We start from the raw sequence: 26,957 nt of genomic DNA on the forward strand, positions 1-26,957 counted from the left end.
GACAAGGTTGCCCACTCTCACCAATATTATTCACAGTTTGGGAAGTTTTAGTCACAGCAATCAGAGAAGAAAAAGAAATAAAAGGAATCCAAATGGGAAAAGAAGTAAAGCTGTCACTCTTTGACGATGACATAATACTATACATAGAGAATCCCAAAGATGCCACCAGAAAACTACTAGAGCTAATCAATGAATTTGGTATAGTAGCAGGATACAAAATTAATGCACAGAAATCTCTTGCATTCCTATACACTAATGATGAAAAGTCTGTAAGAGAATTTAAGGAAACACTCCCATTTACCACTGTAGCAAAAAGAATAAAATACCTAGGAATAAACCTACCTAAGGAGACAAAAGACCTGTATGCAGAAAACTATAAGACCTTGATGAAAGAAATTAAAGATGATACCAACAGATGGAAAATTATACCATGTTCTTGGATTGGAAGAATCAACATTGTGAAAATGACTATACTACCCAAGGCAATCTACAGATTCAATGCAATCTCTATCAAACTACCAGTAGCATTTTTCACAGAACTAGAACAAAAAATTTCACAATTTGTATGGAAACACAAAAGACCCTGAATAGCCAAAGCAATCTTGAGAAAGAAAAACAGAGCTGGAGGAATCAGACTCCCGGACTTCCAACTGTACTGCAAAGCTACAGTAATCAAGACAGTATGCTACTGGCACAAAAACAGAAATACAGATCAATGAAACAGCACAGAAAGCCCAGAGATAAACCCATGCACATATGGTCACCTTATTTTTGATAAAGGAGGCAAGAATACACAATGGAGAAAAGAGCCTCTTCAATAAGTGGTGCTGGGAAGACTGGACAGCTACATGTAAAAGAATAAAATTAGAACACTCCCTCATACCATACACGAAAATAAACTCAAAATCAATTACAGACCTAAATGTAAGGCCAGACACCATAAAACTCTTAGAGGAAAACATAGGCAGAACACTCTGACATAAATCACAGCAAGATCCTTTTTGACCCACCTCCTAGAGAAAGGGAAATAACAACAAAAATAATCAAATGGGACCTAATGAAACTTAAAAGCTCTTTTGCACAGCAAAGGAAACCATAAACAAGATGAAAAGACAACTCTCAGAATGGGAGAAAATATTTGCAAATGAAGCAACTAAGGATTAATCTCCAAAATTTACAAGCAGCTCATACAGCTCAATCAAGAAAACATACAGCCAATCCAAAAATGGGCAGAAGACCCAAATAGACATTTCTCCAAAGAAGATATACAGATTGCCAATAAACACATGAAAGGATGCTCAACACCATTAGAGAAATGCAAATCAAAACTACAATGAGGTATCACCTCACACCAGTTACAATGGCCATCATCAAAAAATCTACAAACAATAAATGCTGGAGAGAATGTGGAGAAAAGGGAACCCTCTTGCACTGTTGGTGGGAAAGTAAATTGATACAGCCACTATGCAGAACACTATGGAGGTTCCTTAAAAAACTAAAAATAGAACTATCATACGACCCAGTAATCCCACCACTGGGCATATACCCTGAGAAAACCATAATTCAAAAAGAGTCATGTACCACTATGTTCATTGCAGCTCTGTTTACAATATCCAGGACATGGAAACAACCTAACTGTCCATCGACAGATAAATGAAGAAGATGTGGCTCATATATACAATGGAATATTACTCAGCGATAAAAAGAAACGAAATTAAGTTATTTGTAGTGAGGTGGATGGACCTAGAGTCTGTCACAGAGTGAACTAAGTCAGAAAGAGAAAAACAAATACCATATGCTAACACAAATACATGGAATCTAAATAATAATAATAATAATAGTTTTGAAGAAGCTAGGGTCATGACAGGAATAAAGACGCAGACGTAGAGAATGGACTTCAGAACACAGGGAGGAGGAAGGGTAAGCTGGGACGAAGTGAGAGAGTGGCATGGACATATATACACTACCAAATGTAAAACAGATAGCTAGTGGGAAGCAGCCGCATAGCACAGGGAAATCAGTTCAGTGCTTTGTGACCACCTTAGAGGGGTGGAATAGGGAGGGTGGGAGGGAGACGTAAGAAGGAGGAGATATGGGTATATATGTATAGCTGATTCACTTTATTATACAGCAGAAACTAACACACCATTGTAAAGCAATTATACTCTAATAAAGGTGTTAAAAAAAGAAACATAGTACTGTAAATTCTAGCCAGTGCAAGTTGTCAAATGAAATAAAAAACATATAGATCAGAAAGAAAAAAATACTGTCCTGATTTGCAAGTGCCATGATTGTCTATGTAGAAAATCACAAGAGATCAACACAAAAAAAACCTTCTAGAGCTAATAAGTGAATTCAACATGGTCAAAGGATACAAGATAAACATACAAATATCAACTGTATTTCTATAAACAGTGAACATGTGAACACGGAAATAAATACTATTTATAATCGCTCCTCCAAAAAATGAAAAAGATTTAAATATAACAAAACATATGTGGGACTTGTATGCTGAAAACTACAATACAATGATGAAGGAAATCAAAGAAGAGTCAAATAAATGGAGAAGCGTATGTGTTCATGGATTAGAAGACTCAAATAGCATAGATGTGAATTCTCCTTTAAATTTATATACAGGTTTAATGCAATTTGCATCAAAATCTCTGAAAGATTTTTGTAAATATAGACAAGATTAGTTTAAATGTTATGTAGAAAGGTGACAGAACTAGAATGTCTAAAACAGTTTTGAAAAGAAATTAAGTGATAGGAGTCTGTCTACCTGATTTCAAGACTTACTATATAGCCACAGGAACCAAGGTGATGTGGCACTGACCAAAGAATAAACACACAGACCAGTGGGACAGAATAAAGAACCCAGAAATAGATGCATACAAATATGCACAACTGGTGTTTGATAGAAATGCAAAAGTTATTCAGTAGAGGAAAGATAGCCTTTTCAACAAATGGTTCTGGAGCAACTGGACATCTATAGCAAAAACACAAGCATAAAATGAAAAACAAAAAACTCTTTGCTTATGTCTCACACTTCATACAAAAAAAATTAACCCAAAATGGATCACTTAAATCTAAAATTTAAAACTATAAAAATATGTAGAAAAATATAGGATAAAATTAGGGTATCTAGAGCTAGGCAAGGTGTTCTTAAATGTGATACCAAATGTACAACCCATAAAAGAAAAAACTGATAAATTTGACTTCATCAAAATTAACTTTTACTCAGCAAAATACCCTTAAGAAGATGAAAAGAGAAGTTACAGAGTAGGATAAAATATTTACAAAAAACATATCTCATACAAGACTAATATCTATAATATACAGAGAACACTCAAAACTCAAGCGTAATAACTGAGAGTTGACCCTAGAACAATGTGGGCACTTGCTTATGGCAAGTAGAGCTCCTTAGAGAAATCAATCATTTTAGGTCTGTGGCAAGAAATGAATAAGATATCATCTTGCTGTACCTGAAAGCAAGGATGCTAGATAAGATTTCTGAAGACATGTCAAAAGCACTCAGGAATACCTTCAACAGCTCCCATAGACCAAAGCTGGAAAAATTTATTATTATACATAATACTGATTGCTATTGAAAGAACCACATCAAATATAAAAAATTCCTTAAGATCAAAATCATGGTCCAAAACTGTACTGATCACCTTTTGACACTGCGTCATTGGCATCATCAGAGTACCATGCCATCATTATGAAAATTTACAAAAGGAAAGTTGATGTCTTTATTCTTCTTCTCCTTTAAGAACTGTATTTTAAGGTGATGGAAAAATAATAATAAGGGAAAGATAATCTTTATATAAAAATCACAGCTAATAAGTGCAAAAGACATGTCAGAATTAGACAATCACCATTTTGCAACTCATAATAAAATAATGGCTCAAGGCAATGGTCATTCATGGACTACTAAAACATTGAGCTAAAGGATGAGGAGGGTCTTTTAAAAGGGATGAATGAGGTTGACATCACTTAAGCTCCACTGATAAATTTTAACATCACTAAAATTGAACAATCAGATATTATGTTACTACTGATATGATGTGATAGAAAAGGCACACTATAATTTATGAAGTACTCTTCATATTTAAAAAATTGAACCTGAATTTAATCAATCCTCTAGATATAACTTTACAAGATACAGAAACAGAGCAACATGTTAAATGACAGCATAAAGATATAATCAGCCAAACCTAAAATGTGGGAAATGCTAAAGAACAAATGATCTAGTTTCTTTCAAAATTTAATGGTGTAAGAGGAGATGCTCTTTAAACTCAAGAGTTTAGAGACACATTAACTAAATGCAGTATATATAATTTTGCGGGGAGAATCTTAATGCAACCCAACAAATACTTCAAAGACATTTTGGAAACAATTGCGGAAATTAAATATGGAATGGGTATTAGATGATATCAAGGAATTAATGTCAATTTGTTCATCATGGTTAAATTTAAACTAATTCATTACCTATTAATGATACCTACTGATATATTTATGAATAAAAAATATATTTGGAATTTGCTTTAAAATACCCTACCAATAAAAAAGAGAGAATAGACAAAACAAAAATGGCAGTATGTTGATGGCTGAAACTAGGTTTGGGATATGATGGCTCATTATATGAGCATCTCTACTTTTGAGTGTGTTTGAAATTTTCCATGGTAAAATATTTTTAAACAATCATGTAACTATTCATTTGACAAGTTGAACATGTACCCTTTGCAAAACAAAGTAAGTAAAACACAATCTTTTCTCCCAAGAAGCTCACAATCTAGTAGTGTGAGAAATAGAAAAAAAAAAGTGCAATGAAGTATGATATTTGCTCAAATAAGCACATTACAATTACAGTGGGGGCACAGTGTAAGGGAAAAGACATACCCCAGGAGACGTGAATCAGGACTTCAGAGAGGAGGTGATACTAGCTAGATCTGTCATTAAGAATTTACAGGAGTTCATTCAGGTGACATGAGGAAAAGGCATTCAGAATGACAGTAGTAAGTCCTATTTATATGTATCACTTCCTGTTTCAAGCACTGTTCTAGGCACTTCAGATTTTTAAATCATTATACCCTCAAAACAAACCTGTGAGATGTGTTATTCTTAGCACATATCCTTATTTTACAGATAAAGCAACTGAGACATAGAAAGGTTAAGTAATCTGACCAAGATTGCATAATTGTAAATGACAATGATAGGGAGCAAAACCAAATAGTTTGCTCTCAAACACTAGACTTCTTCTTCAGTAGATGGAGTAATGTGTAACAGAGGCAAAGAGGCGTAACCTGTAACAGTACACTAGGAAACCATAAATGTTGCTATAATATATGGTGTGAGGTGGAAGGGTATGTCAGGAAATGAGAGAAGATGGATGGTTAGTCAAAAGGCAGACCATGAAGGGCTTCACGTATCAAGGAACAGAGTTTATACCATTTTCAAGTAAGAAGCTGCAAACCAACAAAGGCTTTTAAACAACGGAGTGACATGTACTGATTTATGCAGTACAAAAATAACTTAGGCAGTGGTCAGCACAGTGGAAGGGAGGGGAATCAATAAAAGGAGGCAGAGAATTCAGTTAAGAAGTGTTTTAGTCCAAGATATAGACTGTAGGGGCCAGAGCTATGGCACTGCTGATAGACATGGATGAAAGAGAACAGATTCAAAAGAGATTTAAGAGGAAGAAGCCATAGAATTTGGCCAAGGATTCCATATGGGAAGCACAGGGATGGGAAAGGGGGAGTTAAGGAAGTCTCTCAGGTTGCTGACTTGGGGGGTGGAAGGGAGGAGGTATGCCAACAATGAGTGGGAACATCAGAGGAGAAAGTTTTATAGTGAAGAAAGGAGGGATGGGTGGAAGGGTGGGCGAAGGGTGGGGGAAGGTGGGGGGAAGGGGGAAGGGGGAAGGGGGGGGAAGGGGGAAGGGGGAAGGGGGGGAAGGGGGGAAGGGGGGAAGGGGGGAAGACGGAAGGGGAAAGGGGGGAAGGGGAAAGGGGAAAAGGGGGAAGGGTGGGGGAAGGGTGGGGGAAGGGTGGGGGAAGGGTGGGGGAAGGGTGGGGAAGGGTGGGGAAGGGTGGGGGAAGGGTGGGGGAAGGGTGGGGGAAGGGTGGGGGAAGGGTGGGGGAAGGGTGGGGGAAGGGTGGGGGAAGGGTGGGGGAAGGGTGGGGGAAGGGTGGGGGAAGGGTGGGGGAAGGGTGGGGGAAGGGTGGCTACAGGCTATGATTATGTCATTTGGCTCTGTGTATTCCTCCACTGTTTTCCCCTCCTCACCACTGCCTCTTATCACAGTCCATTACAGGTCTGGTGGGAAAGGTTTTTACTGTCTTCTCCCTGGATTGTGAGCTCCTCAGGAGCAGAGAGCCTGTCATCTTTATGTCCAGCCCAATACCTAGCACGAATAAGACGCTCAATTAATGTTTGCTGCATGATTGTCATAACCTTTCACTTGGTGGGGAAAAATCATCACCTCCAGAATTAAAAGAAAAATACCATCATGTTGTGATAAATCATGCCTAGGCTGCAACGGAGAAATGTCCCTGAAATGAACAGAGGACACAGCATTTACCGCTGTTTTTCTCTAAACGGCTGCCTTAGTTTGGGTTCCAGAAGTGGGTTCTGAGACGGAGATGTCTGCACAGGAAGTCAGTTGGGGAGTGTCCCAAGAGTAAAACTGCTCTGGAGTAAGGCCAGCAGGATCGGGCAGGGTGAGAAGCCAAACTGCTGGACAGTTGCCACAGAGGCCTCAGCCGGTCCCTGACGGGACTCTGGAGCGGGGGTGGTCCTTCAGAGGTACCAGGATTAAGGCAAAGGACCTGCACACCCTGCCTAGCCCAATCCTGGGAGGTGGGTGCCTCACGGAGACGAGGCAGGTGAAGCGATCTTGGGGGAGGCAGCCCCCTTCTGCTGAGGGTGACCCCCTTCTGGAGAGGACCAGCTGTGAGCCATGGGCCGCCAACAACCCTGCAAATGAGCAGACTGCCTGTGAAGAGGACCTGGGTGATGTCTCACAGTGCCCACAACCATGCAGCTTACTCCCTCACTCAGAAGCTCAAACCTCAGACGGTATGGGAGTAACATACAGACCCGAGACCCTCGCAGTGATCTTCCTGATACGGGCGAGGCGTATACAAAGGCACCGAAATGTGTCGGTGTACGTTATCAGGTCTTTAGACGGCAGCTGTTGATCTGTCACTTCGGGCACTTAAAATAAAATTACTGAAGACAGGGAAAACTGCCCTCCCATTGAACTATGGGAAATCACAATTAGTAGCAGTCTTTTCATCCAAATCATGAGATTTCTTGTAACGTACACCAGCCTGAAGCAGATTGGTCCGCTTAGAATGAGGAAGCCTACCAGGAATGAGTAAAAAGCATCCATTCAGAAAGCACTCCCGGACTCATCCCCATCTGGTCAGATCTGATTATTACACAGTCAGGGAAAGTCCTGCTGGAGACACCATGGGGAGAGTTCTCCTGAGGCTTCCATTTAGCATTTGTAACAGTGGTGGGGAATGAGTGTGATGGACGACAGGCACCTTGTACCAGGCACCCTTGCATCTGATCCACTCTAGTGACTCTCCTTCCATCAAGTCCAGAGAGGTAGGAAGATGCATGATGCTCTTTTAAAGCCCCTCAGTGACAGAAGAAGCAGAAGATACGTACTTTTTCTTTAAAAGGAAGAGAATGAAAAAAATAATAATGCTTGAAGGCAGAGCAGCATGCCCGCTTCATCCCACACTGGTCAACAACCTCCTCTCTCCAGCTAGGAACACCAAGGCCATTTTTCAAACATTCCAGATGCTTCCCTGCACGCAGGACTCCCTCACCATTTTTTCAAATTAAGCACAGCCCTGAAATTTGGCTGCTCTCTCAATCTGCTTTGAAAGAGTGTCAGCAGTTTTGATATCTGCCACATTTTATTCGCCGTAGGTTCAGGATCCCCCACAGAACAAAGCTACAAATAAAAACTAGAAGAGAATTAGGAAGGAGAAAGCATGCTTTGCTGGGGTGCTAGCTCCACTGAACTCACAATAGGGGGAGAGGAGAGAAAACCTGCTGTGATGAGACTCTTAAGTGAGAGGCAAAGAAATATCAACAAATCTCACCAAGAAATCCCAACTGCAACTCAGAAAAGCTTTCAAAAGCCCAGCATTCAATACTGGTAACAAGTAGAAGATGTCAATTACATAATTTATGTTAATGAGACTTAGCACTAGGAGAGCTGAGTAAATTAAAAAGCCTTCCTGGGCTTTGACAACCTTCAGAGATTTTATCTAAGACATTTAGTAAACTACAAACAAGATGACACATGAAATAGGCTAATTTGACATCGCTTAGGCATTCGTTTAGCTAAAGTCCAGGAGATGAGAAAGGATTGGCCATTTGCTGTTGTGCTCTTCTAGCAAAACTTGCTGGTGATCAAAAGACTTCTCAAGTGTAACTACTGCACCCTGGCTGCCATACAGCTGTCCTCAGCAAAGCTGGCAGTATTCAGAATTTGTTTTTGGTTTTTTTTTGCGGTACGCGGGCCTCTCACTGTTATGGCCTCTCTCGTTGCAGAGCACAGGCTCCCGGACGCGCAGGCTCAGCGGCCACGGCTCACGGGCCCAGCCGCTCCGCGGCATGTGGGATCTTCCCGGACCGGGGCACGAACCCGTGTCCCCTGCATCAGCAGGCGGACTCTCAACCACTGCGCCACCAGGGAAGCCCAGTATTCAGAGGTTTTAAGTCAAATGCTCTTTACCTGATATGTAATTTGTTTAGCCCATTTCCTTCATTATACTAACATGTTAAGAGCTTACAGTGCAGACCAAGGATATCTTTGAGTGTGACAGCCATGATTTAAACCCGAGTTTCTCAACCAGGAATGATTTTGTCCCCATGGGACATTTGACAATGTCTAGAGATGATGCTGGCTGTCACAACTTGGGGGAGGGGGTGTGCTAATGGCATCTACTGGGTAGGGGCACAGATGATGCTAACCATCCTACAACACATAGCACAGTCCCCACACACAACATATCAATAGTGCCACAAGGTTGAGAAACCGACTTAGACCTTGCTCTGGCTGAGAATATAGAAGTACTGTGGAAGAAGATGCTGCAGGACAGCTCAGCTTTCTGCAAAGTACACATATGAAGGCCAACAGAGCTTTGCTTCACTTGAAATCTATTGAACAGACCTATGTTAGGATTTTACACTGTACATCAGAGTTTCCATTATTCTGTAGTGCACAAATATAAGGAATTAAAGTGCCTCTGATCCCTGCCCAGGATCCTTTGCTCTTCAAGAACAGGAATACCATTTCACTGTTTTATAAGAACCCTGAACTTTTATCCCCAGTTTAGTGACCGATTCATGTTTGCTGCTTTGCCTTGTTTCATAGATGTGCTATAAACAGAAGGGCAAAGATGACTTTTCGCCATTCAAAAACGTGCCTATATGTCTAGGGAATAGGGATACTAACTACTCTCTAATCCAAGACCGGTAAGATTAGTAATACATGGTAGCCCCCCCACCCTTCCTTTCTTGGGGAGCTCCTTCCTTATGATTTCAGCATCTTTAGTCTTAACCCATGTTACTCATCCGTTCTTAGTTATTTCCCCCTTGGTATAGTTCTACCTCCACAAATTCAAAATGCCCCAAATTTAACTTATCTGTTTGCTGAGAACTCATCTGTTTGCTGTCTTACTCAACATCCTTTCCTCTACCACTATTGTGTGTCAATCAGATCAAGCATTTACACCTTTCCCTCACTTCCTCTATTTAGTCAGCTATCAGGTTCTATATACTTTCACTTTAAATCATCTCTTCCATGCCATTTAGAACTTCATACTCTATCTCGAGGACTCCCAGAGCCTCATTTCTGGTGCTGCCGCTGACTTGAGGCATTCCCTTTCCTTCCTACCTCACCCCAACTGCATCTTTATATAATACTCATCTTCATTAAAACTCACTCATTTTCATCTATTTGTGCTCTATTTACTTAAGACTTAAAGAGGTGGGTCAATATAATAGATTGACTAATTTTCCCCATAAATTCACGTCCATCCCAAACCTAAGAAGGTGACCTATTTGGAAATAGGGTTTTTGTAAATTCCTTAGTTAAGATGAGGTCATACTGGACCAGGGTGGGCCCTAAATCCAAAAACTTCTATCCTTATAAGAAGATGAGAGGACACACAGAGACACAAAAACAGGGAGAGAAACAGTATGAAGATGGGGCCAAACATTAGAATCATACATCTACAAGCCAAGGAATGCAAAGGATTGCCAGCAACAACCAGAAGCTAGGAGAGAAGGATTGAAGGGTTTCTCCCTTAGAGCCACAAGAAGGAACCAACCTTTACCAACATCTTGATCTTGGATTTCTAACCTCCAGAACTGTGAGAGAATAAATTCCTGTTGTTTTAAGCCTGTTTGTGGTCATTTGTTACAGCAGTCCTAGGAAACTAATACAGGTGCCCATGAGAAAGTGCCTCACAGTTCTCCAACTATAGGTGACATCATTGTCCAAAGACCCCAGCTATGATGTTCTGATGTCCACAGCAGCATATACCCCAAGGCCACACTTCCCACAGGCTACTTCAAGCCAGTGACTGAATGCAGCAGACATACAAAGCAGATCAATTTGTGGGAGACACAGACTCCTGACAGGCAATTTTGACTCAAAGACACTTCCACAGCCTTGACACATTAGACTGACTACAGTCTTTAGATGCTAACACCCAACCTTCTTTCCCTCTCTCCTTCTCTTGGAATCAGCCTGTATCATAGTCTGATGACTCTTTAAGCCTCCCCAACTCCATTCCCATTTTTTCCTCTTACGAGTTTCCCTAATAAAATCCACACACATTTAGTTTTACCTTGGTGCCTACCATTTGGAGAACCCAGAGTAAGCCAGAAAGGAATTACAAAATTTGATTTCTATTTTAAATAGATTTCTTTGCCTAGGTTTGTGGAGAATGGATTCCAATTTGGCAAGATTAGAGATGGAAAGACCAAATAAGAAGCTAATGTAGTGGCTAAAAGGGACATGCTTCTAGCTTTCAGTACCCTAGTGGTGGCAGCAGTCAGTCAGGTTCCAGATATACTTTGGCAGAAAACCTATGGAATTTGGTCATGGATCTATATGAGAGTGTAGGGGAAATGGGCATTGAGGTTGATTTCTTCATTTCTAACAAGAGAAAATGAAGATATTAGTGGAATTTGCTGAGATACAGAAAACTGAAATAAGAGTAAATCCAAAACTAAAAAATTAACAGTTCAGTTTCAGTTATATTAAGATCAAAGTTATTTGGAGTCACCTAAACAGAGATGTCACACAGGGAGTTAGGTAAAAAATGTGAAGCTCAGAAGACTTCTATATGAATTGGGGAGGTATGAGAATATAGTGCTGAAAGCTGAGAAGTAATTAGAATCACCTAGGGAAAAAATGTAGCGTGAGCAACAAAAAGGTAGTCATGAAACCTTCCAAAATGTAAAGGTTGAGAACATAAGGAGCAAGTGACAACAAATACTAAGGAAGAAAAGTGTGATTACGGTGTTTAAAGCTAAGAGAAGAGAGCATATTGAGGATGAGTGGAAGGTCAACTGGTCAAATGCTGCCGGAGGACTTAAAATTGTCTGTTGGCTTTGGAGACAGGAGTCTTTGGTCATCTGCCATTTTGGTGGAGTAGTGAGAAGGGAATCAAAATAGGGGTGGTCTGAGGAGAGAATGAGACTTCAGGTTAAGTTGACTCTGAGTTGGGAAATGATTTTTTCCCAAACATATAGCATCAACAGAAAAGACAGTATTTTATTAAAAAAAAAAAAAAAAGATATAGTCAAGAGATTTCCATTGAGTTTGGCATTTTTGAATTTATACTTTAAGCACTTACCCAGCCCTGCCTTAATAGTTTTAAATAATTATAACCATGGCCAAGAAAAAAGATAAACTTTTGTGTAGACCAGGGGCCAACAAATAATAATGGAGGCTAAAGCAATGCATTTATTGGCTCAGGAACCAAAAGAGACAAAAGTAGAGCAGAGGCACCAGCACCCCGTATTCTGTTGTACCCCAAGTTCTGAGCTCTCAACGTTGAGAGATACTTACAACAAGCAGGCAGTGCAACTATTTAGCTGGCATTCATTGGAATGACCATATCTGCTTTTGAAATACTGATACTTCCATACTACTTAGTAAATAGCCTCTATCTCAAGCCCCCCACAAGGGATTGTGTTAAGCATCAAATTATATATTAAAATAATGTTAAAAGTAAAAACTCTTAAATCATCATATCCTCTGTTTGAACTTTTCTCATTTTACTACATTCTTTAGTTGTCACTGGTAAAATCCAACTCTCCATTTACCTTCCAAAACCACTGGCACAGCCTCTACAACTGCATTAGAAACAACATTATTCATCGTGTTTAGGTTACTAGGAATCCTTGCCCATGACCTCAGCCTTGACCACCACTTTATTTGGAAACTCATGGCCCCTTTTTAAGAGCAAAGATATCATTAGAGATGCTTAGACATCAGAAATAGACTACCCTTTTATTTTAGCCTAAAGCAGTAATAATCAGGTATAATGTCACTGAAAGCTTTAAAAAATGAATATGATACTCAAATTGCAAACACTCAATATAATAGTTACTTACTCTTTAGAGATAAGGTACTAAAATAAAAATCTCAAGTTTATCTGGGATATTACTTTGCATGTTTCACTGAGTAATAAAAAATTATCTCTTAAAAATATTGTGTTAAGTTTAAACTGTCTGTGATCTATAAGCACATGCCTCCAAGTCATAAATTAATATGGAAGTCCATGCGGTCAGAGACTAAGACTAAAGTATATATTAAATAATTCTGAGGGTTTTCTCCAAATGAAACCTGAGCTAAGAAGCATCAAACCAACATCACTGTGAACTCTACTTCAACTCCCTAATTAACCAACTATCCTCAGGTGATTTGGGAATCCACAAAAAGTCACTGGTTACCCTGACCACCGAAAGGACACTGGATATTTTTGTTTGCAGTAATGAAGTATTTGTAGACACACTGCACATTGCAGAAATACTACAGCTACCGAAGATCGGGCATGCATACCAAAAAGGGGAAAAATAAAACAGAATGCATTTCAACGTAAATAATTCTGCCTTAATAGCAATACCAAGAGCCATGCAGCTTTCTGGTCAGGGTTTAAGATATCAATGGGGGCCATCTATACCTGGCAGAAAAATAAATCTTCCAAATACTCAAAAGGTACTTGTCCTGTTTTAAGCATATGTAATGGGGGAGAAGGATATTTCCCCTCTACCTCCAGGTGCAGTTGAGCTGCCAGCAAGCGAGAGTAATGAGTGGCCCAACTTCACACATGCTCTGCTCTCTGCACACCAGGCAGGCATTTGTCAAAGTGTAAATTATGTACAGTGGTCTCCAAAGGCTCTGGAAAGTTAGTGCATTTCCTTAAAAATAAACGAAAAGGAAATCCTGGAACAAGTATTACATGAAATAGGGGCAAAGTAAAGGTATGTTCTAAGTATTAAAAGTTGTTTTGATTGGAAAAACACACATGCACACATTCTTGCTAACACCAGGTGAAACACCAGGTTCTCATTATTCAGTTCTCTTTCTTCCTTGTCACTTTAGACTCTAAGAACATGAATAGCAATGTTTAAATGTAAGCATGGAAACTAAACAATGGCTTAAGGGCTTATCATTCGAGCAAAACTTAACTGAGTGATAACAGACACCCAAGAAACGCATAATTAGATAATTACTTCGTACTGACTCCATCTTCTAAAGACTCAAGAATATTCGAAACTTCAAAGGAGCAAAGATGCAGCAACTCTAACTTTTCAGTTAAACTCAATTGTAAGCAGAACAGTGAGGCTGACATTCTGTTTGAGGAGGGAAGGAGAGAAGGAAACCAATCATCTGTATTAAACAATGAATCAGCGGTCAGAATGCTTTCCACCGCAAGTAACCAAATACTTGATCATATGAAGCTTAAGTGATAAAGTTATCCCACTTCCTCACGTAACAAGAAGCTTGCAGTAGCAAGTCTAGGATTGGTTCATTAGCGCAAAGACACCAAACCACTGGGTCCAAGAGACTGATTTGCTTACCCTTCTCCTTACAGCCTCAAGGTGCTGGCTGACACCTCCAAGCAGCATATCCCACTGAGAGTTGAGGTGTGCGTACATGGTCTCCCTAAGGAAGCATAGGGGCAGAAGACGCATTTCAGGCACTGGCATCCAAAGCGAGAAAAAAGAGGAGAAGAAAAACTTCGCCCCCTCACGCAGCGCGCTCTCTTATCAAGGAGAAAAATGCGTTTTCCTTAAAAACCTCCCCCCAGCAGATTCCCTGCTATTTCTCATTGGTTAGAAGTAAGTCACATGCTCACACTTCAACCAATCAATGGTGAAGGGCGTGGGATTGCCACGTAGGGTCGGACAAACCAGCTTCACCTGGAGCTGGTTAATTAAGGCCTGAATAGAATCAGGAGATTGTTAATCAAGAAGAAGAGAGAATGTTGTTAGACAACAAAAAGTGCCACAACTACGCTTTTTATACCGGAGGTCAAAACATTTGGCTCAAATGGACGTTTCAAGGAAAGTAATGTCTCTTTTTTCCCCAAGTAATGCAGAGTTTCAACTTTACAATTATAAGCAGCAGCTCCCTGGATGACCTCCCTGCTGGTATAATAAAGCACTAGGAAACAGGTGCTCCCATGCTTTCTAAGGTGTTTAGAACACCCAGTCAAGTGAAACTCCACAGATTCAAGTGTGCACTCTGAACTTCCCCAGAAGGGCATAAGCAATCACTGCAGAGTCTAGAACACAGAGTTACAGGGGAAAATACAGCTAAAGAGAAAAAATGCATATTAGTAGCTTCTACTTCTGAGCAGTTTTCCAGCTCAAGTGCAACCCGTTGCTATAATCTGATCAAGAGATATCAAAGGTGAGGCTAACTATGGCAAAGAATTTCTGTGCTGGCAAGTTAAACACTGATTGTTTCCCAAAATGGAATGGCCAGCTTAGATTGTATCAAAGGACTAATAAATATCCCCTAGAACTTGAAACTGAACCAGAAATAACTCAGCTTGAGATTTAAACAATTTACTCTACCCTTTGTTACTCTGAGTCTTTCTTATTACAACTTGATCTTAATGTTCTGCTAGAAACCCCATTATGAGAACACAGTGGGGGGACAGCCAGTAGTTCCTGCAGTTATTAATCTGAAATTCTAAGCACAGCTCTGATCTTTCTGGACTGTAAGCTAATTCATTCACAGACGATGAATTAGGGCCAACCACTTCAGGTGCCTACAATAAGAGATAAATGAAAGAGTTCTTCACAGCCTATTAGGGACACAGATGTAAACAATTACAAGGTGGTGTGCAGGAAAAAACAATCTGGAAAAGAGGGAGCATAACATGCAGTGCTGTGTACTCAGGATGGGCTTTGGCGGCAGAAGGGGTTCCGGCATCACCCAAATTGGAGTCCTATGTACCTCCAGCCACACTCCTCTACTAAGGAGTTAAAAGTGCCTCTTTCCCCACTTTCTCAAGTCCCTCTCTCTTGTGAAGAGCATGCAATCTGGCATTCATTCTCAACACTGGGTTGAAATTATTCTCAGGTTGTTTAGATATTTTTTAATAAACCACATTTTCCTATAATTTACATAAAATACAATGCATCCATTTGAAGTGCATAGAACAATGAGATTTTAATACACATATATATTTATTTACTATATCTATCAAATATGGAACATTTACATCACCCCAAAAAACTCCCTCATGCCACTAGCCAACCACTGATATGATCACCCCAGGCAACCACTGATGTGATTTCTATCCCTATAGATTTTTTTCTCTTCTAGACTATCATATAAATGAAATCATATGGTAGGCATTGTATGTCTGACTTCTTTAATTTAGCCTAATGTTTCTGTGGATCATTTGTTTTGCTACCTATTCTCAATATTTTATTTCTTTTCATTGCTGAGTAGTTGTTCATTTTACAGTTGTACCACAGTTTATTTATCAAAGCACCTGATGAGGGGCATTTGGGTTGTTTTCAGGTTTGGAGTTTATGAATAAAACTACTCTGGACATTCTTATACACAAATTATTAGATAGATATACATTTTCATTTCTCTTTCTTGCATACCTAAGAGTGAAATTTCTGGCCATATGATGAGTGTATGTTACTCATTAAGAAACTGCTTTAAATGGCTTCCCAAAGTTGTACCATTTACATTCCCACTGACAATGTATGAGAGTTCCCATTGCTTCACATCCTGACCAACACTTGCTATTGTAACCTATCAGGACCCTTTGGGGCCTTCATGGGACAGACCCTTCTCCCCATATCCTCTGCATCCCTCATATCTGTAGAAAAGCTATAGTCTCCCAGGCTCCCCGAGTCAGTCACAAAAGCCTAGCTCAAGAATTATTGATTGAAAGGATGTGAACAGGTAGCGACAAAAGTAGCAGTTGGGCCAGGAGAAGTGGTAACAGTTTCAACAGTAATCAGCCATGTGTCAGTCACAGAATCTTTAAGTTTCTCCCTGAAGTACCTAGATAACACTATCTGATGCACATTTCCTGAGTTGTTTTATAGATGCTAAAATCCCCACCAAATGGAAGACATTAACTACTGGATGAACGCAAGCACATAGCCCCCAGACCTACTGGAGCCTAAGGACTGATAATATTAGCCCTGTGACACAGCTCTGTTACCTCACCATCAACCAATCAGAGAATCATGCATGAGCTGATCACACCCCTGAGACTCCTCTCCCTCATCTTCCCCTTAAAAACTCTCCCCTGAAACCCATTAGGGAGTTTGGGGCTTTTGAGTATGAGCTGCCATGTTCTCCTTGCTCTACCCTGGCCATAAACCTGTCTCTGCTCCAAACTCTGACGTTTTGGTTTGCTTTACTGTGCATTGGGCACACAAACTTGGGTTCGACAACATTATCATATATGTTTATTCATTTATTTACTTGTTTATTTATTTTATCAATTTTACTGGATGTCTGTCAGTATCTCATTATGATTTAATTTGCATTTCCATGACAATTAAAGATGTTGAGCATCCTGTCATGTACATATTGATGATTCTTATTTTATTAAGTAACTGTTCCAAGCCTTTGCTCATTTTATATAAGTTGATGAATCAAGTTGCTGATTTCTGCCAGAAAGCCTGCCAGAATTTTGACTGAAATTGCAATGAATCTATAGAACAATGTGTGGAGAGTTAATAGCTTAACAATACAGAGTTTTTCAATTTAAGAACATGGTGTATCTTTTCATTTATTTAGGTCTTCTTTAACTTCTCCCAGCAATGTTTGGTAGATTTTTGCATAAAGGACTTGCACATTCATTATTGAATTTATTCTTGTGATTATAAATCAGTTTCTAAATTGTATTTTCTAATTGTTCATTGTTAGTATGTACAAATGCAGTTGAATTTTGTATAATGATTATGGTGGGTTGAATAGTGGCCCCCCAAAATCTGCGTCCACTCAGAACTTGTGACATTGTTTGGAAATTGGATATTTGAGTTAGTTAAGGATCTGAAGATGAAATCTTCCTGGATTTAGGGTGGGCTTCCTTATAAGGAGATGAGAGGACACAGAGAGACACACAGAAAAGAAGGCCATGTGAAGATGGACGCAGAGGCTGGAGTTAGACCTGGAGCCACCAGGTATGAGCTGAAAGAGGTGAAGAAAGATTCTTCACTTAAGTCTTCAGGGAAGATTGTTCTATATCCAGTTTTCTAGCTGTTATGTAGACAAGCCTCATGTGATACCTCGTTGTACATTTTGCAACTAGTTTATTTTGGCATGTGTGTTGGTTGTCAGTTTACTGCTTCTTAACTCCAAATCCACAATTCTTTGTTCTGCATTTTTAGAGTAAAGCAAACCCCCTAAGAACATCTCTCCTTTGTTAGCTGGCATAATGTTAGGTTTGCTCAACAGAGAGGGCTGGAGAGACACTGGAAGAAATAGCACAGAAAAGGGCTTCTTTTCCCAGTTCTAGGGTGATTTTTTTTCCCTTCCTCTGGTATGGCAGCTGGCCACAGGGGTGCTCACTCTCCAGCCAATTTCTCTGACACTCCAGAGGGCAGCTTTCTGCAGTCCAGCTTCATGCTTCATTGCCAGAGAGAACTTCTCCACCATCTAGCAATCCCCAGCCATACCCTTTCCCATGATGTCTGAATCTCTTGTGGTAGGAAGGGACGGCTTCCAAATTCCTTGTTTCTTTTTTGGCTGTGCTCCCTGGGCCCTATGGTAGTAGCAAGTCCTATATTCCTTAGAGTCCCTTTTTTTCTACTCATTTTAGTTATTAAACACTTCCACAAGTCAATGTTTTTTAATATATCAAATATAACTGCTAATGGAGTGACATCTTTAAAGTACTGAAGGTGAAAAAAAAACCTGTCAGCACAGAATCGTGTATGCAATGAATATATCTTACAAAATGAAGGAGAAATAAAGACTTTTCAAACAAACAGAAACAAAGTCTGTTACTAGCAAACCTACACTATAGGAAAGATTAAAGTTCTTCAGGTAAAAGTAATAATGCCAGAAAGAAACTTTTAATTACACAGGCAATAAAAAGCACTAAAATTGGCATAAACAAAGTTAATCTAAAACGCAAGTTTAAAATGTTTCCAAAGTCCAACGATTGTCTAAAGCAAAAGTGGTAGCCATGCCTTACGGGATCGCAGCACAGGTAAAAGTATAATGTGTGGCAAAACTAGCACGAAAGATGGAAGGGAAGATTGAGGATACATTGTTGGAAGATCTTTACATCACATGTAAAGTGGTATAGTATTCTTTGAAAGTAGAATGTAATTAATTAAAAAATCACAAGAAATACCTATGACAATCTCTACAGCAAGAGAAATGAAAACTTGTGTTCACACCAAAGCCTGCACAAATACTTTTTGCGGCTTTATTTATAATCACTAAAATATAGAAGCAACCCAAATATCTCTCACCCGTAGAATGAATAAACAAACTGGCACATCCATACCACAGGATACTATTCAACAATAAAAAAGAACAAATTCCTTACTACTCAGCCATTAAAAAAAAAATGAAATAATGCCATTTGCAGCAACGTGGATGGACCTAGAGATTATCATACTAAGTGAAGTAAGTCAGACAGAGAAAGGCATATATCATAGGATATGACTTATACGTAGAAGCTAAAATATGGTACAAATGAACTTATTTACAAAACAGAAACAGACTCACAGACACAGAAAACAAAATTCTGGTTACCAAAGGGGAAATGGCGGGGAGGGGTAAATTAGGAGTTTGGAATTAGCAGATACAAACTACTATATATAAAACAGATAAACAACAAGGTCCTAACTATGAAGCGATCCATATCTTAAAGAGGATGCAATAAACACTAGGACTATCTTTCAGCCCATGTATACCTGATCTTATATTCAAGAAGATAGTACACATTAAGATTTCCCCGTGCTTGCTTTTGAGAAAAAAGAAAAAGAAATGGATGTGTGTGTGTGTAAAACAGAGAGAATCCAGGTATAAATGGTCATTATAAAAATAAGTTGACCTATCATAAAGGAAACTGATTCATATACTATTAGTGTTGAAATGGGAAGAAAATGGAACAAGATTTTCATTTTCCTCTCATCATCTTGGAGCTTGAAAAGATGAACAGGAAGCAAGAATCTGTCCAGAAACACAACCATGTTTTCACAATCTTTGTAAGCCCAGACAGAATAAAGTTTAACATCTACAATTTGAGAAATGATTTTTATCATTTTAGTAAAATATATTTTAGTACATGAGGAGATACCCTTTCTTCATGCTTTCTGCAATGCATAGCCTTATCGTCTAAAGACTTCATTTTCCCCAGAATGACCTCACAGCCAGCTGAAAGGACAAGATGGGCTGCCTGACTGATTATACCCTGGGAATATTTATGTAACTTCTTGATGGCAGCAAAATACTGAAAAGAGGATACAGGAGATAAAGTAAAGGAAGCTGGCCTGACTTAAGCCTCATGTAATCCCTAGCATCTCCTAAATCACAAGGTAAGATTAGTCAGTGATAAAAATTATTTAACAGTTGGCAGCTGTCTGAAAGCCTGCATTTTTCTTTTGAGTGGACTGTCAAATTTAGAGAATTTATGACCTGACCTATCAAAGATATTACTTTCAAGTCCTTGACCAATTTAATAAACATTACAGACAACTATTATTATGGTTTTTTTAAAATTTTATCAGTTTTTAGCTGAATTCCATCCAGTCTGGTTCACCTAGTAAATGGTTGAATGCTACATCAAACGATAGTTGCATCTAATCAGGCCAAACCTCAAGAAATGCTTTTCTGCTCTACTTCTGACTTTTGAAGGACTTCCATTCCAAATGTGCAAAGGAGACATTTTTCTTTCCTATATGTATAGCAAAAATAATACATTCCCTGACCTCTTAAAAACAGTCTCAAATTTTACCTTATAGGAAAATAAGAAATCTTTTATCTTTTTTTTATAGTCCAAGATATAATGTTACATAAAGCTCCATGTAATATAATGCAATTTTTAAAAATTTCATATGAACAAGGATGATTCACAATGATATCCAGAGAACATACGAGGTTTTATGCAAATATATCATTATAATAAGCTTATTTTATATAATTCTGATCACCATTAGGATCCCTGCATTATAACATTTATTTAACAGCTTCCACGTAGCTCAATTCTTTTACTGCAACGTAATGCGGTTATACTAGTTTTGAGTCAAAAGCAGATTCTGCTGTGATGAAACTACCTGAGATTTTCTCTCCAGGACCCAAATAAGTTTATTTATTAGATTTCTTCATCTATGAAAGATACAGTGAAGGGGAGCATTATACTCTGTTAAATTTTAAAGCATGTAATGTAACATATCAAATCTACAGTGGATAAAAGCATAAAGAAATTCTCCTGGGCTTCCCTGGTGGCGCAGTGGTTGAGAATCCGCCTGCCAATGCAGGGGACGTGGGTTCATGCCCCGGTCTGGGAAGATCCCACATGCCACGGAGCAGCTGGGACCGTGAGCCATGGCCACTGAGCCTGTGCTTCCGGAGCCTGCGCTCTGCAACGGGAGAGGCCACAACAGTGTGAGGCCCGCATACCGAAAAAAAAAAAAAAAAAAAAAAAGAAAAGAAATTCTCTTCATTTCTTTTTCTAATGTGTGGTCCATGGCCTAGCAAAAATACTATGCTCCAGGCACAATGAAATGCATGTACTTAGGAGGACTACTAACATTTAAATATGTTCTAACAATTCAGGCACAAAAAGCCACCACAGCAAAGCTGACACTTTCTCCCCATGATCCTGTAATACTGGACTCAATGTCAACCTCAGAAAATACATGCATGGGAGTTACCCGAAAGTCAACAGTATAACTAAAAGAGAAAATCACAATACACCACTGGCTCCAGGGAGTGAGAATTAAAGAAAAAAATCCTGTTTCTATTTTGAATTTTGTTCAGGATGGTCTGTTTGGTTTAGCAGGTGAGGGATGAAGAATCAGTAAAAACCTAATTTGAGCCTCACAGTTATAAATGTTGAGCATTTTCTTAAAGCCAAAAATATTTTCTTTAAGTAAACCAAAATCCAAATGTAGTACTCAAAACATCCATTTTTTTTTATAGTTTAAATTTCAGATTTAGAAAGAGTTAAACTGTAGCAACACTGGTAAGGTAAATATTAACCATCAGAATGACTGTTAGGGTTCCAGCAATCTGAGTGTTATTAATTAAGGGATTTATTACAGATATGAGACTTTACCCAACTGTGGGAGAAGATAGGGAAGCATAAGTCCAGAAGGCAAAGGTTGGGCCCAGCTCCACTGAACAGGAAGGGGACCTACTGAAGAAATCTACAGATGACTGTTGACTCTGAATTTGTTGGTGAACTCCAAGTCGCTGTAGGTCAGCAGGGCCCACAGTGGGGAAGAAAAGCTGGATGCAAAAAGGAAGAGAACAAGACAATGGAATCTGCAAAGACGAATTTAGATCAGTGAAGCCAGTGGAATATGTCTGTCTCTCAACGCTTCTAACCTCAATCGCACTGGTGACCTACAGAGGAAGCTGGTACACTTCATCACAGAGCTACACACATGCCTGGCCTGGGACTCAGAGACAGTAAAAGGGAGATCTGGAGAATCTGCAAGCACAGGTGATGTCTCACCTCAACAAAATGAGCCAACAAATCAGCAAATACTCCCTATTTGATGTTCTGTAGTATAGGTTAACAACTTGTGAATACATCTTATGTTAGACAGCAAAGGAATTGAAAAGGAAGCAATAGAAAAGAATGGATTAATATGTATATTACAATTGATAAGATAATATGCAAATAAATTCATATCAAGATAAGCAAGAAATTATCATAACTATTACGGTTCTCATTCCTAATTGGTCATATAGTTGTAGCTGGTATTATACCTTCCTTCTTTCACTACCTATTACATATTCTCTTTGCCTCTGAAGCAATTTGATTGCTCAAGTTTCCTCACCTGGTGAGATGACCCAAACCTTCATTTTTGAAGTATTTGGGCCACTTGTATTAGATTATTATAGTTTTCCTATTAAGTCTTATTACAGGTGATTGGAGGTACTAAGAGGCACCCCAAGGACGTCTGTATTCCAGACATACTCCTCCCAAGCCCCCACAGCATGGTAGTAATATATTTGTTCTCTTCATAATCGTGATAAACAACCCGAGCCAGGACAGCACCCCCTTCTTTGCCAGTTGATTCACTAGCATGAAAAACCCCAAGTGGCCAATACCAACTCCCAGATTAAGAGAAACTGTACATGTCTCCCGGTGAAAGAATTACTCCCTTGGGAACTCAGACCTCTAAACAAGCAGAGTCTAAAATCACTGGGACAGGGAACCAACATTTTGCTAACGGATCACCAAGAGAACTGTGAGAAAACCCACTCTCATTTTTACCCTTTGATTCCAAGACCCACAAATCCTGACTTTGGGAGAAGAGGACCATGTATTGGACAGTGATGTAGAGCATATACCACATCCTGCAGGATGCTGCCCTAACCCTGCCATGTGCTGTCATCCAGCTGGTGCTGTAATAAAGTCTTCAAAAGACCATTTCACCACTCCATCTGGCCTCTTCTAGCTACTACAGACGGTTAAAAAAAAGCATTTTCCAAGTAAATAGTGACATACCAAGTTATGAAGGTATATCAGTTTGCTCCAAAAACAAACCACATCTGGAACAGCAGCTAGAATTGGAGTTAACACCCAATTAAGGGGATGCTAATCCACTGATATTCTCCAAGATCCATCTGTCTGCTGAGCCAATATTCAAGTTGTGAGGACATGAGTCACCATTTTTCAAGCACACAGTGGGGGCCATATTCCCTACAATCACTTCAGATGTGCGCTGTTGTCTTTGATTTATGATTTTGGTAGATAGAAGAAGATCTAGATGCTACCACCTGACCTTTCTTATCAAAATAGCCACCTTACCACCTTGGTCAGGGAACCAATGTGGGGATTCTGCCAGTGCTGAGCATGCCTATTTCAACTATGCATTTGCAAACGGAAATAACCACAGGATGGATTTAAGGACCCATTGTCCCACTAATATCCAAATCAAAACTTCTTTGATTACCTTGCATCCATAAGCCTCTTCTATGACTAGTGGACCACAATGGCATTTGGAGTTTCTTGGAATAAGTGTCTGTCATGAGACCACTATCCAGTAATTCCCTAAAACACTGGTTATTTACCCTTCTTCAACTTATCACCCTGGTAAATAGCTGTAGGTCCCTTTGAGGAATGTTGAAAAAAATTCCAGTATAAAATGTTGGCTATGTCAAAGGATCCTTCCTCAAGGAGACCTGGCCTTCCCTTCATTCAAGGTACTCTGGGTCTGGAAACCGGCTTGTGTTTGGGAATTGATTGAGAAGAACAATTCTATTGCTGTTACTCAAGACAGATCTTTGTTTCTAGACCTAGAGTTTGCCACTTAAACAATTCAAGTAAGACTACAGGTGACTGTAAAAATATTTCCATTTTACAGACACCATGATCATCAAAGATCTCCCTCTCTCTTTACAGGTCGAAATCTGATTACTGCTTTAGTTCTGCTGTCCAATATAGTAACTACACCCACCTTGCTTCTGGCAATTAAGTGCCATTTTTTGGTCCCTGCCGCCCAGGGAGCTCATCCCCTTTGAATTCGAGGAGTCCAGTTTGATGACAGCATCCCACTCTCAGTCCTGACCTATAGAGAAGTGCCAGAGCTCTCCAGGGATGCTGAGCTCCTTTACATATATATTTCTTAGAGCTCAGATGAAGGAAGTGTCCTCTGGACCCTCCTGTGGGACATGGTTCAGGGTTGGGTGCATAGATCTTACATAACAGATCCACTCTTGCATCACAATCTTTCTAAGCCTTTGAATACCCTTCTCTACAGTACATCAAGAAACTCCTGAAATGTCAACTTCAATTAGTATAGGTCATCTTTGGGCCCCTGTTGCAGTAAACAAACCAAGGAAACTCTTAGAGTCATCCTAGCTACCTAAGCTAAAATATTAAATCCAGAATCTCTGCTTAGTTCATCCAGATCAACAAATTCAGCCCAAAACAAGATTATATTTCTCCCACGCTGTTCCAACTACCTTAGAATTCATTCCCATACATGTGCTCCAGGATTCTGTCAATATAATTAGTAAAACTGCAGTTCTCTTGGTGTGTATGGCAGTGTTTCATGTATCATATTTTGTATCTAAGCCTCTAAGCTGGCACCAGGATTTTTAGTCTGATTACAGATCTAGAAGGTATTGGATGGAAGTAGGTCCTAAGAAGAATCAGCAGTGCTTTGCAAGGCTTTTACCTCAAAGGAGCCTTCATGTTCTTCAGGCAAGTAGAGCCTACCCTCCACAGACAATGGATAAACAGCCTCTTATTCTAGCAGACTCAGCAGAATTTGAGTTCAATGTCCTCCGCTTTATCAGGGTCTGTCCATATGCCCTCACTTCAATGTTTTGGTTTCCACTTCTTGCAAATCAATATAATCAACATAAGAAATTCTGTAAGATTGTACATGGATGGACCTAGAGATTGTCATACTGAGTGAAGTAAGTCTGACAGAAAAAGACAAATATCATATGATATTGCTTATATGTGGCATCTAAAAAAATTGTACAAAAGAACTTATATACAAAACAGAAATAGAGTCACAGACATAGAAAACAAACTTATGGTTACCAGGGGGAAAAGGGATGGAGGGATAAATTGGGAGTTTGGGACTGACATAAACACACTACTATACATAAAATAGATAACTAATAAGGACCTACAGTATAGCACAGGGAACTCTACTCAATATTCTGTAATGGCTTATATGGGAAAAGAATCTAAAAAAGAGTGGATATATATGTACAACTGATGCACTTTGCTGTACAGTAGAAACTAACACATTTTAAATCAACTATACTCAATAAAATTTTTTTTTAAAAAAGAAAAGAAAGAAATTCTTCAAGGTTGTGAATTCAATTTGCATTCAATTTGCATAGTTCTTCAGGACTAGACTTCAGGTTTGGTTTTCAGAAATCTCATCTCTATGTTTACAGAAAATAAAAGTTTCTTTTAGGGCAGTCATAAACACATTTTAGTCTGTTCTCTGAATCTTGAGACTTGAGGCCACCACTTTCTTTCTTCAAGTTCTCCCCTACACTTAGAAATAGTCCAGTGTCTAGCAGAACACCATTTACCAGTTACCTGTCCCAGGGGAGGATTCCGAACACTTCTGCCCATTGCATCTTGGTATCAAAGTGACCAGGGAGAATACAACAGAGTCAGGCACTGGATGGAACAATATTTTACTTATAAAGAGAAGAGACAGAGGAAGATCAGCTTCCATAGTGGACATCAGTCACCCAGGGCCAAAGGGTCTCTCCTGCCAGCTGACACAGGACATTTGGCTCACATGCACCCCTCTCATGCCTCAACAGATGGCTTCTATCCCCTCCCCTCCGAGAACAGACATAGCATTGGGGTCAGTCAAGTTCTATATGATGCTTGCACGTAGCAGAACAAAAGAACATACCTTGGGCTAACAACAGAGAAAGATCTTCCCATGCAAAATGATAAGCTTGGCACTGACTGTGTGAGCTCTTTCTCCCAAGCTCAAGGCCCATCTTGAAGAGGTTGAATGGGAGTTGAAAGACGCATGCACCAAACTGCCTTTCTCAACATGGAGCATGACCACCTTGCCATAGCACGTCATGGACCACCAGTGTCCCCCTTATCAATGGCAACAGTGTCATTAATGCTGTTCAATTTCATCAGATCAGAAAAACACTTTCAGATAATCCAGAACCAGTACAGATACCCTATCTTCAAGTTTCTTTTGCTATGGAAGCTCCAAAATCACAGACTGCATTTGCTAGCCCTAAGTGACAACTGAAGGGAAAAATCCTGCTTCTATTTTGAATTTTGTTCAGCATGATCTAAAGTTTACTCAGTAGGTCAAGGGCTAAAAAAAACCTAGAAAATTAATTTAAACTTCAAAGTTACGATCAGATTCTTAAAGCCCACAAAATTCCATTCAATTAAGCAAAGATATAAACAATGCTCAAAACCTCCAAGGTGGGACTTCCCTGGTGGTGCAGTGGTTAAGAATCTGCCTATCAATGCAGGGGACACGGGTTCGAGCCCTGGTCCAGGAAGATCCCACATGCCGCAGAGCAACCAAGCCTGTGCGCCACAACCTATGAGACCGCGAGCCACATCTATTGAGCCTGCGTGCCACAACTACTAAAGACCACATGCCTAGAGCCCGTGGTGTGGAACAAGAGAAGCCAGTGCAATGAGAAGCCTGTTCGCCGCAACCAAGAGTAGCCCCTGCTCGCCACAGCTAGAGAAAGCCCGCACACC

General features: G+C 39.6%; 1 pseudogene; it reads left to right on the top strand.

The window, feature by feature from the left end:
• The first annotated feature begins 14,206 nt into the window (after positions 1–14,206).
• The window catches only part of LOC131762414 (small ribosomal subunit protein eS24 pseudogene), a 91,375-nt pseudogene continuing 78,624 nt past the window's right edge, over positions 14,207–26,957 (top strand).

This window comes from Kogia breviceps, chromosome 9 (genome assembly GCF_026419965.1).
Source record: "Kogia breviceps isolate mKogBre1 chromosome 9, mKogBre1 haplotype 1, whole genome shotgun sequence".
Classification (NCBI taxonomy): Eukaryota; Metazoa; Chordata; class Mammalia; order Artiodactyla; family Physeteridae; genus Kogia; species Kogia breviceps.